The sequence below is a fragment of the Schistocerca americana genome, unplaced genomic scaffold, assembly GCF_021461395.2.
Source record: "Schistocerca americana isolate TAMUIC-IGC-003095 unplaced genomic scaffold, iqSchAmer2.1 HiC_scaffold_904, whole genome shotgun sequence".
Lineage (NCBI taxonomy): Eukaryota > Metazoa > Arthropoda > Insecta > Orthoptera > Acrididae > Schistocerca > Schistocerca americana.
This window is the reverse complement of record NW_025726680.1, coordinates 1-15,000: the sequence shown is the minus strand read 5'-3', so window position 1 is coordinate 15,000 and position 15,000 is coordinate 1. Positions and strand designations below refer to the sequence as shown.

The 15,000-nt window shown below is 55.5% G+C and overlaps 3 non-coding genes across 3 annotated transcripts in view; all 3 read right to left on the bottom strand.

Annotated features, from left to right (window-relative positions):
* LOC124592090 overlaps positions 1–980 on the bottom strand; it is a 4,229-nt gene extending 3,249 nt beyond the window's left edge. Inside the window, exon 1 of the ribosomal RNA XR_006977346.1 lies at positions 1–980. This exon is cut by the window's left edge and continues 3,249 nt beyond it. This is a non-coding gene — a ribosomal RNA (large subunit ribosomal RNA).
* Positions 981–1,167: 187 nt separating this feature from the next.
* Positions 1,168–1,320, bottom strand: LOC124592087. Its single transcript, XR_006977343.1, has one exon. It is a non-coding gene; the product is annotated as a 5.8S ribosomal RNA (ribosomal RNA).
* A 352-nt stretch (positions 1,321–1,672) lies between these two features.
* LOC124592088 lies at positions 1,673–3,581 on the bottom strand. The gene has a single exon (XR_006977344.1). It is a non-coding gene; the product is annotated as a small subunit ribosomal RNA (ribosomal RNA).
* Between the last annotated feature and the right edge of the window lie 11,419 nt (positions 3,582–15,000).

Genomic DNA, 15,000 nt, shown 5'->3' with positions numbered 1-15,000 from the left:
CGTACAGCCCAATGACTCGCGCACATGTTAGACTCCTTGGTCCGTGTTTCAAGACGGGTCGTGAAATTGTCCAAAGCTGAAGCGCCGCTGACGGGAGCGATTATTCCGCCCGAGAGCATCCCGAGCCAACAGCGGCGCGGGTCCGGGGCCGGGCCAGGTAGGTCCGTCATCCGGGAAGAACCGCGCGCGCTTGCCGGGAGCCCGAGCGCCCAAAGGGGCGGACTCGACTCCTCCAGATATACCGCCGGGCAGCCAGCCAGGACACCGGGGCTCTGCCCAACAGACGCGAACCGAGGCCCGCGGAAGGACAGGCTGCGCACCCGGGCCGTAGGCCGGCACCCAGCGGGTCGCGACGTCCTACTAGGGGAGAAGTGCGGCCCACCGCACACCGGAACGGCCCCCACCCCGCGGCGAGTGGAAAGGCAACCGGACACGGCCCCGCCGCGGATTGCTCCGCGCGGGCGGCCGGCCCCATCTGCCGAGGGCGGAGGCCAGTGGCCGGATGGGCGTGAATCTCACCCGTTCGACCTTTCGGACTTCTCACGTTTACCCCAGAACGGTTTCACGTACTTTTGAACTCTCTCTTCAAAGTTCTTTTCAACTTTCCCTCACGGTACTTGTTCGCTATCGGTCTCGTGGTCATATTTAGTCTCAGATGGAGTTTACCACCCACTTGGAGCTGCACTCTCAAGCAACCCGACTCGAAGGAGAGGTCCCGCCGACGCTCGCACCGGCCGCTACGGGCCTGGCACCCTCTACGGGCCGTGGCCTCATTCAAGTTGGACTTGGGCTCGGCGCGAGGCGTCGGGGTAGTGGACCCTCCCAAACACCACATGCCACGACAGGCGGCAGCCTGCGGGGTTCGGTGCTGGACTCTTCCCTGTTCGCTCGCCGCTACTGGGGGAATCCTTGTTAGTTTCTTTTCCTCCGCTTAGTAATATGCTTAAATTCAGCGGGTAGTCTCGCCTGCTCTGAGGTCGTTGTACGAGGTGTCGCACGCCACACCGCCAGCCGGCTGTGCACGCTACCGAGTAAGTACCGGTATGCGAACCGCCAGGCGACGGGCGCGCATCGCACATTTCAGGAGGCGCGGCCGGCCCCACAGGCGGCCGCGACGCTCCCAGGTCTGCGAAGCGGGGCAAACGCCGCGCGCTTCAGTATACGTAGCGACCCTCAGCCAGACGTGGCCCGGAACGGAATCATGGACCGCAATGTGCGTTCGAAACGTCGATGTTCATGTGTCCTGCAGTTCACATGTCGACGCGCAATTTGCTGCGTTCTTCATCGACCCACGAGCCGAGTGATCCACCGTCCTGGGTGATCTTTTCTTAGTTTCCACTGTCTCTTTCAAGACAGTTGCATAGGCGGGACGTAGGCGTGTGGCGGCCCCTGTTCAAGCGTTCTGTGTCCAACGGCCTCACGGCCGATGGGGCGTCGTACGGCTCCACACCGGAGCGGACAGGCAGTCGGGCGAAAGTCATTCAAAAACCGGCGCCAGGCGCCAGGTGCCGCAGGCCAGCCGCTCCAGCGCTTCAGCGCTCGTACACACAACATTGGCGTTAGTTTTGAGAAGCACGCGTGGTTCCGCACGCGGCGCACGGCTACTGCGAGCCGTACAGGTAGCGTGTTGCGCGACACGACACGCACACCGAAAGACATGCAGTCTAGTCGGTAATGATCCTTCCGCAGGTTCACCTACGGAAACCTTGTTACGACTTTACTTCCTCTAAATGATCAAGTTTGGTCATCTTTCCGGTAGCATCGGCAACGACAGAGTCAATGCCGCGTCCCAGTCCGAAGACCTCACTAAATCATTCAATCGGTAGTAGCGACGGGCGGTGTGTACAAAGGGCAGGGACGTAATCAACGCGAGCTTATGACTCGCGCTTACTGGGAATTCCTCGTTCATGGGGAACAATTGCAAGCCCCAATCCCTAGCACGAAGGAGGTTCAGCGGGTTACCCCGACCTTTCGGGCCTAGGAAGACACGCTGATTCCTTCAGTGTAGCGCGCGTGCGGCCCAGAACATCTAAGGGCATCACAGACCTGTTATTGCTCAATCTCGTGCGGCTAGAAGCCGCCTGTCCCTCTAAGAAGAAAAGTAATCGCTGACAGCACGAAGGATGTCACGCGACTAGTTAGCAGGCTAGAGTCTCGTTCGTTATCGGAATTAACCAGACAAATCGCTCCACCAACTAAGAACGGCCATGCACCACCACCCACCGAATCAAGAAAGAGCTATCAATCTGTCAATCCTTCCGGTGTCCGGGCCTGGTGAGGTTTCCCGTGTTGAGTCAAATTAAGCCGCAGGCTCCACTCCTGGTGGTGCCCTTCCGTCAATTCCTTTAAGTTTCAGCTTTGCAACCATACTTCCCCCGGAACCCAAAAGCTTTGGTTTCCCGGAGGCTGCCCGCCGAGTCATCGGAGGAACTGCGGCGGATCGCTGGCTGGCATCGTTTATGGTTAGAACTAGGGCGGTATCTGATCGCCTTCGAACCTCTAACTTTCGTTCTTGATTAATGAAAACATACTTGGCAAATGCTTTCGCTTCTGTTCGTCTTGCGACGATCCAAGAATTTCACCTCTAACGTCGCAATACGAATGCCCCCGCCTGTCCCTATTAATCATTACCTCGGGTTCCGAAAACCAACAAAATAGAACCGAGGTCCTATTCCATATTCCATGCACACAGTATTCAGGCGGGCTTGCCTGCTTTAAGCACTCTAATTTGTTCAAAGTAAACGTGCCGGCCCACCGAGACACTCACTCAAGAGCACCCTGGTAGGATTGCAACGGGGTCCGCCTCGGGACGCACGAGCACGCACGAGGCGCGTCGCACGCCTTCAGCTCGCCCCACCGGCAGGACGTCCCACGATACATGCCAGTTAAACACCGACGGGCGGTGAAACCAACAGCGTGGGACACAAATCCAACTACGAGCTTTTTAACCGCAACAACTTTAAATACGCTATTGGAGCTGGAATTACCGCGGCTGCTGGCACCAGACTTGCCCTCCAATAGATACTCGTTAAAGGATTTAAAGTGTACTCATTCCGATTACGGGGCCTCGGATGAGTCCCGTATCGTTATTTTTCGTCACTACCTCCCCGTGCCGGGAGTGGGTAATTTGCGCGCCTGCTGCCTTCCTTGGATGTGGTAGCCGTTTCTCAGGCTCCCTCTCCGGAATCGAACCCTGATTCCCCGTTACCCGTTACAACCATGGTAGGCGCAGAACCTACCATCGACAGTTGATAAGGCAGACATTTGAAAGATGCGACGCCGGTACGAGGACCGTGCGATCAGCCCAAAGTTATTCAGAGTCACCAAGGCAAACGGACCGGACGAGCCGACCGATTGGTTTTGATCTAATAAAAGCGTCCCTTCCATCTCTGGTCGGGACTCTGTTTGCATGTATTAGCTCTAGAATTACCACAGTTATCCAAGTAACGTGGGTACGATCTAAGGAACCATAACTGATTTAATGAGCCATTCGCGGTTTCACCTTAATGCGGCTTGTACTGAGACATGCATGGCTTAATCTTTGAGACAAGCATATGACTACTGGCAGGATCAACCAGGGGAGCTGCGTCAACTAGAGCTGAGCAGCCGGCCGCCCGGGAGTGTGTCCCCGGGGGCCCGCGCGAACACGCAAGCGTCCCGCTCAATTATTCTGCAAACAGGAGGAGGCTGAGCTCCCCTGCACCATACACCTCGAAACCCTCTCAGGTCCCGGCGGCGCGCAGCGCCGTCCTAAGTACTTGGTCGGGTTCGAGAGAGGCGCAATCGCCCGGAGTTTGGCGAGTAGACGCTTTAGGTGCGACCACCCGTGCTCCCAACTGAGCTTGCCGCTGCCGACAGAGGCCCGGGAGCGTGCTGTCGTGGCATTGCCGGCGGGAGACAACACGCGCCACCTACGGTGACCGGCAGCTCCAACGCCAGCGCCACAGAAGGACAAAAGCCCCACTTGGGTGCCGAAGCGAACTCTCCCAGCACAGCGCACGCGCCAACACGTCCGCACAGCTGCGATACAAACCACCTGCGAGAACCGCAGAGGCGACCGAGCAGCAGACGGCGTCGCGGCGCCGAGCGCCGGGCGGCGGCGCATCCTCAGCGCACACAGTCCTCAATCGGACCAGCACACTGCAGATGTCCACCGCGCTTCGCACCGGGCCCGCGAGGACCTACTTTGGCCGCACGGCGCCGCGTGCAGGGTGCGCCGGCGCGCAGCTGCGCCGCCTGCCGCCTCCGTCGGCCGGCGCGCCTGCCACTGGCCGCCCCCACCAGCCGGCTGTAGCGCGTGCGCCCACGCACCGCACGGCCAACACGCCGGGAGGCCCCCCCTCACCGGCCGGGGACGGTCCCACCCAGCACCGCCGCGTATCGCTTCACACCCCACATGCCATTCACGTTCGTGGGCATGGTGGGTATCGCTGCAACAACCGGTTGGTAGCTCAACCGATCGTCGCCATCACTGATTCACCCCTAGCGAGAACAACCGCACCACAACGGTTTACCAGTTGTTCATTTGCGTAACGTCACCAGCAAACGTAGGCGTCCATCGCCATTTGCAAATTCAACGATTGTTGCATGCCTGTGTCAGGTGTCCACGGACACACTGTCTGCCCACATACAACGCAACAACATGTCCACGCTTAAGCGTACACGTGGAAGGTGGCCCCCGTACGTATGCGATGTCCATTGCGCGAAACGACTGTCAACCGGCCTCTGTCGCATGTCGCAGATGTGGAACGCAGTGCACCGTGCTATCACGGTGTGTGAGAAGAGACGACTACGTCTGACAACACGCGCCACTACATCAACAGACGGCTCATGCTGATCGCCATCCAGGGCATACCACACTGCAAATCCAGCTCTTATTAGGGAGACGACACGTAGCTGAGTGCACAACATTTGGACCGCATGGTTCGCCGTTGTTGGCGCAGTCGTTGTACGGTCACATGTACCTCGATGTATCATTCAGTACATGAGGACCAATGTGCAGTACAGTGTGTGATTTGGACGTACAACATCAGCGGACAGTTGACACAGGCCGTACCACAGCGTAGGCTAAGTGCTTCGCCATGCGAATGCCAATGAACAACTGCAAATGCCAATGAACAACTGCAAAGGGCATATGAGCATGTACGTCCTGCTGCCATCCACATTACAGTGTATAGCTGCAAGGTGTTTAACATGAAGCGATACACTGGGGACCGGGGCAGTGCGAGTAGCAAACATATTTGCGGGGGTTGCAGTTAGGCAACACTACACTAATTTAACGCGTCGTATGACAATTACAGAGCAGGTTAAGGCCCAACGTGTGTTGGGTTAAGGCCCAACGTGTGTTGGGTTAAGGCCCAACGTGTGTTGGGTTAAGGCCCAACGTGTGTTGGGTTACGGCCCAACGTGTGTTGGGTTAAGGCCCAACGTGTGTTGGGTTAAGGCCCAACGTGTGTTGGGTTACGTTAAGGGGCAATGTGGGTTACGTTAAGGGGCAATGTTGGGTTACGTTAAGGGGCAATGTGGGTTACGTTACGGCGCAATATAGGTTACGTTACGGCGCAATATAGGTTACGTTAAGGGGCAATGTGGGTTACGTTACGGCGCAATATAGGTTACGTTACGGCGCAATATAGGTTACGTTAAGGCGCAATATCGGTTACGTTAAGGCGCAATACAGGTTACGTTAAGGCCGCAATACAGGTTACGTTAAGGCGCAATACAGGTTACGCTTAAGGCGCAATACAGGTTACGTTAAGGCGCAATACAGGTTACGTTAAGGCGCAATACAGGTTACGTTAAGGCGCAATACAGGTTACGTTAAGGCGCAATACAGGTTACGTTAAGGCGCAATGCAGGTTACGTTAAGGCGCAATGCAGGTTACGTTAAGGCGCAATACAGGTTACGTTAAGGCGCAATGCAGGTTACGTTAAGGCGCAATGCAGGTTACGTTAAGGCGCAATACAGGTTACGTATAAGGCGCAAAACAAGGTTACGTTAAGGCGCAATACAGGTTACGTTAAGGCGCAATACAGGTTACGTTAAGGCGCAATACAGGTTACGTTAAGGCGCAATACAGGTTACGTTAAGGCGCAATACAGGTTACGTTAAAGGCGCAATACAGGTTACGTTAAGGCGCAATACAGGTTACGTTAAGGCGCAATACAGGTTACGTTAAGGCGCAATACAGGTTACGTTAAGGCGCAATACAGGTTACGTTAAGGCGCAATACAGGTTACGTTAAGGCGCAATACAGGTTACGTTAAGGCGCAATACAGGTTACGTTAAGGCGCAATACAGGTTACGTTAAGGCGCAATACAGGTTACGTTAAGCGCAATACAGGTTACGTTAAGGCGCAATACAGGTTACGTTAAGGCGCAATACAGGTTACGTTAAGCGCAATACAGGTTACCGTTAAGGCGCAATACAGGTTACGTAAGGCGCAATACAGGTTACGTTAAGGCGCAATACAGGTTACGTTAAGGCGCAATACAGGTTAGGTTAAGGCGCAATACAGGTTAGGTTAAGGCGCAATACAGGTTAGGTTAAGGTACGACATAGGTTAGGTTAAGGTACGACATAGGTTAGGTTAAGGTACGACATAGGTTAGGTTAAGGTACGACATAGGTTAGGTTAAGGTACGACATAGGTTAGGTTAAGGTACGACATAGGTTAGGTTAAGGTACGACATAGGTTAGGTTAAGGTACGACATAGGTTAGGTTAAGGTACGACATAGGTTAGGTAAGGTACGACATAGGTTAGGTTTAAGGTACGACATAGGTTTAGGTTAAGGTACGACATAGGTTAGGTTAAGGTACGACATAGGTTAGGTAAGGTACGACATAGGTTAGGTTAAGGTACGACATAGGTTAGGTTAAGGTACGACATAGGTTAGGTTAAGGTACGACATAGGTTAGGTTAAGGTACGACATAGGTTAGGTTAATGGTACGACATAGGTTAGGTTAAGGTACGACATAGGTTAGGTTAAGGTACGACATAGGTTAGGTTAGGTACGACATAGGTTAGGTTAAGGTACGACATAGGTTAGGTTAAGGTACGACATAGGTTAGGTTAAGGTACGACATAGGTTAGGTTAAGGTACGACATAGGTTAGGTTAAGGTACGACATAGGTTAGGTTAAGGTACGACATAGGTTAGGTTAAGGTACGACATAGGTTAGGTTAAGGTACGACATAGGTTAGGTTAAGGTACGACATAGGGTAGGTTAAGGTACGACATAGGTTAGGTTAAGGTACGACATAGGTTAGGTTAAGGTACGACATAGGTTAGGTTAAGGTACGACATAGGTTAGGTTAAGGTACGACATAGGTTAGGTATAAGGTACGACATAGGGTAGGTTAAGGTACGACATAGGTTAGGTTAAGGTACGACATAGGTTAGGTTACGGTACGACATAGGTTAGGTTACGGTACGACATAGGTTAGGTTACGGTACGACATAGTTAGGTTACGGTACGACATAGGTTAGGTTACGGTACGACATAGGTTTAGGTTACGGTACGACATAGGTTAGGTTACGGTACGACATAGGTTAGGTTACGGTACGACATAGGTTAGGTTACGGTACGACATAGGTTAGGTTACGGTACGACATAGGTTAGGTTACGGTACGACATAGGTTAGGTTACGGTACGACATAGGTTAGGTTACGGTACGACATAGGTTAGGTTACGGTACGATATAGGTTAGGTTACGGTACGATATAGGTTAGGTTAAGGTACACATTGTTGTAAGGAAAGGTTTAATGGGGGGCGGGGCGGGGCGGCCGGTTTGTTGATTGTGATTATAGTAAGTGGATGCCTGCGGCATCATCTGATTTGCCACGTCAGGATGCACCTTTGGCTCATGACAGGCGGCGCTCTCATTCCATGCTTGTGGCAGACCTGTGTCTTTCATTCCTGCCATTGTTTGTGTGCTGTGAGAGGAGGCGTATTGTGATGTTGGGTGCACCCCCTGTGTAGGACATGTGTGGGTGTTGGTGGCTTGGCTGAGCAATGGTGGTTGTCGGGTGGGTGGGATATTCTGTTTTCTGAGTGGACCTCCCAGTCTGGTTATGACAGTGTGGATTGTCTAATGTGGCGGAGAGGATGCACTGGGTGTTGTTCCATGCTGGTGCTTACATATTGTCTGTGTGCGTGTTACAGGCAGAGAGTAGTGCGTGATAAGGGTGTGTGGCTGACGTGTGGTTGTGATTGTGAGCAGAGTCTTTCAGCATGTATACGGACAGTTGTATACATTATCTGTATTCTGATGGCTCTATCTATTACTAATCAGCGCCGTGTATACGTTTAATCGGTTCCAGTCGAAACTGTTGTATCTCTGTACATTAGTGACACGGCGAGCCCGCTATGTAGTTACTCGTCTCGGCAGCTTCCACCGGTGTATGGCAAATGATTATAAGGAATCAGTCTAGTCGTCAATACCGATGGTGTGACGTCACATGTCTGGGGTGGGGGACGCTGCGCCCTTCCGGTGGGTCATGGCCTAGAAAGACTCTTCCCACGCAGGGGGGCGTGGACTGTCATTGACTCTTCCAGGTAATATACTTGCCGTACGTTCTTGCGACTGCGAGTGCAACGCTCACCGGTACCGACATGGATGGAGCGCCTCCTAGCTGACCGCTCAGCATCGGCATTCGTACAGAGAGCAACGCGGTCGCGTCTCTAGCTCGTAACTGGTACAGCCCGCAGCTCATGTATAGGGACAGCGGGGAATGTCGCATATTGGAGATAACTCTTCATGAAACGCATGTTATAGGGGAGGATTGCACATTGCGACTGCGGGAAAAGTCCGCCGTTCATCCGCTGGAGTTGCGAGTTGGGCGGTTGGAGTGGGGCGCAGGTGGAGTGATTGCCGGTCCACGATTTCGTGCGGCAGAGGCGCTGGCGTTGGGGTGCTGTGGTCGACAGAGGACGCAGGCTTTGTGGGTGGGGTCGAAGATGGGCACTGTGGGCCCATCGATGTCTTGGTCGGCTTGGCGTCTCATAGATGGCGGTATCGTCGTTGCAGGACGTCATGCCGCGGGAGAACCTACAGATGGCGCTGTGTTTTGTGGTGCGCTCGACATGGCGGACGTAGTGTTGTCAGATTCGCATAGATGGAGGTATTGCATGTGGTTTCGCCGTATTTTCATAGATGGCGATACCGTTTTGCCGGCATGGTTGGCGTAGTTCCGTCGGATCCCTGTAGATGGAGGTGCCGTTTCTGGGCTGGATGTCAATGTCGTTGCGTCACATTCGCATAGGTGTCGGCATCGTCGTAATACCTCGCCCACTACGACTTATCACCACCCACACTAGCCGCCCCCCGGGGACTTGCCAACGACACACCCTATCCCAAGTCTATTTTCTTGCGGAGCATCATGTGTTATTATATTTTATTTCACATCCATAGTGGAGTGGTATTGTAGGTCACCGTACTGCGGTGGACGCTGTGTTACCACGGGACGGCGAAAACGTACCGTCGACCGCCGGGCACCGCCCGACACCCGCCCGACGACGCCGCCTCCGCGCGGCGCGCCGGCCGGTGGGCCGACATCGACCGTCCGGCACCCATCGCGGCACCCATCGCCGGTCGCCAAAGCGATACGCTGTAGCGCGGCAGGACACAAGGCGCCCGGCCGGCGCCACCTCCCCCGCCGCGCGCACGGAGGCGGCACCCATCGCAGCGCCCCGCGCAGGCGGCAAGGGGCCCGCCAACCGATACGCCGCCGTCCGCCGCACCCAATGCAGCGCCCTGGGTGCGGCGCGCCGGCCAGACCGATACGCCGTACAGAGCAAAAGCAAAAGCAGCCCACACGTGCCCCTGTTGGCGGCCAGCCCCTGGGGGGTCTCGTCTCGCGACAAGACGAATCCCCCAAGCTAGGGCTGAGTCTCAACAGATCGCAGCGTGGCAACTGCTCTACCGAGTACAACACCCCGCCGGTACCTAAGTCGTCTACAGGACGATTCCGAGTCCCGACATCGAACTATAGACACCCATGGTCGACCGGTAGGGGCAGGGCGGCGCCGGGAACAGATCCCAGACAGCGCCGCCCGAGTGGCCCCGTCCGGCAAACAAGTTGGGCCCGTACGGCGCGGCGCCACGTGGGTCGACCGCGCCTAGTAAAGTCACGTATTTCGAGCCTTTCGACCCTCGGGACTCCTTAGCGATATCGTTGCCACAATGGCTAGACGGATTCCGGCCTTAGAGGCGTTCAGGCTTAATCCCACGGATGGTAGCTTCGCACCACCGGCCGCTCGGCCGAGTGCGTGAACCAAATGTCCGAACCTGCGGTTCCTCTCGTACTGAGCAGGATTACTATCGCAACGACACAGTCATCAGTAGGGTAAAAACTAACCTGTCTCACGACGGTCTAAACCCAGCTCACGTTCCCTATTAGTGGTGAACAATCCAACGCTTGGGCGAATTCTGCTTCGCAATTGATAGGAAGAGCCGACATCGAAGAGATCAAAAAGCGACTGTCGCTATGAACGCTTGGCCGCCACAAGCCAGTTATCCCGTGTGGTAACTTTTCTGACACCTCTTGCTGAAACTCTCCAAGCCAAAAGGATCGATAGGCCGTGCTTTCGCAGTCCCTATGCGTACTGAACATCGGGATCAAGCCTGCTTTTGCCTTTTGCTCTACGCGAGGTTTCTGTCCTCGCTGAGCTGGCCTTAGGACACCTGCGTTATTCTTTGACAGATGTACCGCCCCAGTCCAAACTCCCCGCCTGGCAGTGTCCTCGAATCGGATCACGCGAGGGAGTAAACTGCGCCGCACACGCGGACGCGCCGACGCACACGGGACGCACGGCACGCGCAGGCTTGCACCCACACGCACCGCACGCTGTGGCGCACGGACACGGAGCCGCGGCGCGAACGCAACCCTAACACGCTTGGCTCGAGAACACCGTGACGCCGGGTTGTTATACCACGACGCACGCGCTCCGCCTAACCGAGTAAGTAAAGAAACAATGAAAGTAGTGGTATTTCACCGGCGATGTTGCCATCTCCCACTTATGCTACACCTCTCATGTCACCTCACAGTGCCAGACTAGAGTCAAGCTCAACAGGGTCTTCTTTCCCCGCTAATTTTTCCAAGCCCGTTCCCTTGGCAGTGGTTTCGCTAGATAGTAGATAGGGACAGCGGGAATCTCGTTAATCCATTCATGCGCGTCACTAATTAGATGACGAGGCATTTGGCTATCACAGCCGTCTTTATTCACGTACAGTGAATAACACAAATTAAGTGAATACCCACAAAGCGGGTTTACAGATGGTACATAAATACAAAACACACTTAATAATAAACACAAGTACATGAACAAAGAAAGGTATTATGCCTGAGGGGCCAGGCAGCAGCCGAAGGATTGAGACCACGCTAACCAACGCCAGTGCGGGGCATCGTGCGGCGGCGAGGGGCAGTCATAGATTCGAAGCGCCGCGCCGCCATGATGCTGCCCAGTAGTACTCTGGTGCTCAATGTTGAAAGGTGGCCCTTCGTCACACCACCTCCTGCAATGCTTTAGCAGAGGCTGGAGACCAAACCCCACCGCCAGTTGATGGTCGCCGACGTGGTGGTGAATTCCGTAGCCACTGGAAACAGCTCGCGTATCTTGTCGTAAACAGCCTGCTTGTCGTAGACGGCTACTTTCTCACGGTGACACCCTACCAAGATCACGGTTGTCGCCAACCACCTGCGCATCGATGACAAATGCTGCAGTGTCACGGACCGCCACGATGTCTGGCTTTTTCAGGCCTTCAGATGTACGAAGGTGAGGCTCTAGCAGAACATTGTAGCCTCTGCGGCGGAGGCCTCGCGCCAGATAGGACGCCAAGGCATCGTGTCGAGCAATGCGAGCCCCGTCGCTTCTCCAGCACTGTTGAATTGACATGGTTGGCAGTCTCCGTAGCATTGCAGCCAGCGCGGCAACTGGTGTCACCTTCCCTCCCACGTAGCAGCCGTGCCCGAGTAGGTAAGGCATTAATCCGGACTCGCAGGCATGAGATGTAGTCGCGGCCGGTTACAAACTGCCGCGTATTGGAGACCCAGCAGTGCTGCCCTGGTGTTCGGGCAGACTCATGTAGCGCAGCGCCCGTCGACCGACGAGTGCAGGCGGTCGGCCCAACACCGGCCCAACTGGTAACTGGACTTTATAACTTCCCCCTGCCATTGCAGGGCGTGGTCCAGTTGGTGAATTTCTCGCTGGATTAAGTCCTGGGAAGAATCGTCCGCTGCCGCACCCATTCCCTGCATCTTCGCCAATCTTCTCCTACGAAGAAGAGGGCCCAGCCAGCGGGCTGCAGGCACCCCCAAGCCCCCATGAGAGATGGGGGCGTGGAAGTAACCGACCGGCGTATCTGCTGGCAGGTGCAGCCAAGATCGAACAAGCTGCACGAACACAGACGTCAAGGGAAGAGAGGGCCCCAAGACGAGTCCTCCCCAGGGCGAGGCCATGGAAAATACCCGGGAGGATAACAGAGCGAAGGGCAAAAAGCCGCTGCTGAGGTTTGAGTGGTGCACGCTTGATGATGTCCATCTGCTTCTCGACCTCCGCCCGGGGATGGAAAAGACTGCGTCCGCACGTGGAAAATTGCAGGCCTAGATACTTGAAAGTATCTCCCATCGCCAGGCTGGGATGTTGTTCCCCCCAGCACGAAAGATGACAGTCTCGTCGACCTTGGTTTTCTTCTCCCGGCCTGATGAGACAAGGGCGAGAGAAAAACACTTCCGTGGGTTGACCTCGAGCCCGAGATCCCCCAGGGCCCGACGTGGCGATGGTGAGAAGTTCCTGCAATCCATCACGAGTCTCGGCGAACAGCAGGAGTCATCGGCGAATGCAGCCGCATTTATCCGCCGTCCAAGAATGCGTGCACCAATATGAGCAGGCAGACGAGACAAGAGAATGTCAATGGACATGTTGAAGAGGATAGGAGACAGCGGGTCACCCTGCCGAACACCCCTCGAAGGCCGCACTAGATCTGACGACTTCCCATCCGCGCAGATAACCGTCGATCCCGCCTCATAGCATCCCTGGATGTAGTCAACGAACTCGACCGGCAAACCATGGGCCCTTAGCACCGGGCCAAGGGCAGCATGGGCAAGCGAGTCGAAGGCCATTTGACACATCCAGAGATGCCAAGTACAGCGAGCCGGCAGCTCGGCACGCCTGAGTCATCGCCAGATCCAGAAGAAAGGTGTTGTGAAGCATCCCATCCTGAGGGATGAAAGCCCGCTGGCGATCGTCCAACACACAGTAGCGCATCAGGCGGCCAACCAGGACCTTGTGAAAGGCTCTGGTCAGCACCGAGCACACTGTGATCGGACGAAAGTCAGCAGGGGATGCTGCGGCGGTCTTCTTGGGCAGCAGGGTTGTTCTGGCCTGAAGGAGTCGGGAAGGAAGGGAACGGGAAAGGAGGAGGAAAATAAGGATCTTGAGGAGAACCTCCCGGGGAAGGCGACGCAGTTGTGTCGGCGTGAGGCCGTCAGGACCTGCAGCAGAATTGCGAGGTGGGAGAGCAGCGGTGGCTTCTTCTGCAGAAATGGGAGCCCAGAGGTCACGGAAGGGCACCCTCTTCGAGAATGGCAGCAGCTCATCGGACAGACCCTCCCCACGCGGAGGTCGAGACCTGACACGTGGTGGAGAGAAGAGGTCTGTCCAAAACTCATATCAGCCCTGGGATGGATGGTGGCTGATGCCAAGAGTGTGCCATCGAGAAGTCCGTTGATACAGCGTGCTCCGTTCTTCTTGAAAGCACGCTGGACCACCGCATACTCCCATCTCCTGCGTGCACGCTTCCGCTCTGGGGGCTGTTGGGTCCGCACACTCGCAGCTTGGTGGACGGCTGGCTCCCTGCTGCCTACTTCATCAAGAACAGACAGCAACATAGCCTGGATTGTTTCACGGCTAGTGGTGGGACCCAGAGCCACGAGATCATCAAGCGAGCGGAATCGGCGGTCTGATTGGGGGAGTTCTACTAGAAATGACCAGATGGCTAAGTCAACATCTTCCCCTCGAGGTGGAGACTGTGGCAAAGAATGACTGGACTGCAGGCTCGCTAGGAGGAGGACCCTGAAGGCCGCGATCCTTGCCAGCGAGCTCGGTGACAAACTTCGCCACCATGTCTTTGTAGGGCTGCGCTCTACGCTGACATTTAATTGATTCCAGCGTACGCTCGGGGAAGGCCTTTGCAAGTTCCTGGTTTAAAAAATCTGCAACCCTGGGTGGCAAGAGTCGCTTCTGGCATGGGCCAAACGCAGGAGCTCTTCTTGGGACCACCTGGCCTTCTTCCTCTCGGTCTTGATCTCAGCATTAACAGCAGTCGGATGGGCGCGACGCCGATGGGACACCAAGTCCGGTCTTGGTGGAGAAGGACCGCATACAATCAGGGCAGAATGGCGGGGAGCAGCGCTCGACCCGCAACCGGTTGGCTGGTTGGCTGGCTCATCAGCTGGCACAGGCGCTCCAGCGGGAGGCCTGGTACCACGTTTGCTTCTATTATGTTGCACCAGCTGTAACAAAGGCAGGGGGGGAGGTAACCCCCAAGCCCGAAAAGCACCCTGCTCTGTCGGTCGGGATACTGGAAAGGTACACCTACGCGGAACCTTTCGCAGCACCCTCACGGGACTCCCGCCACTTGAAGGCCAGAGCTAGGATTTCCCACCGAGAGGCTAATTGAACCATCATCCACCCGACATCACAAGGATGCTGAGGGGTGAATCGAGAGGGTCCATATATTACGCATCAGGTGGGCTTTGGGAGTCATAGTTACTCCCGCCGTTTACCCGCGCTTGCTTGAATTTCTTCACGTTGACATTCAGAGCACTGGGCAGAAATCACATTGCGTCAACACCCGCTAGGGCCATCGCAATGCTTTGTTTTAATTAGACAGTCGGATTCCCCCAGTCCGTGCCAGTTCTGAGTTGATCGTTGAATGGCGGGCCGAAGAGAATCCGCGCACCCCGCGCGCCCCCGGAGGAGCACGCTAAGGCGG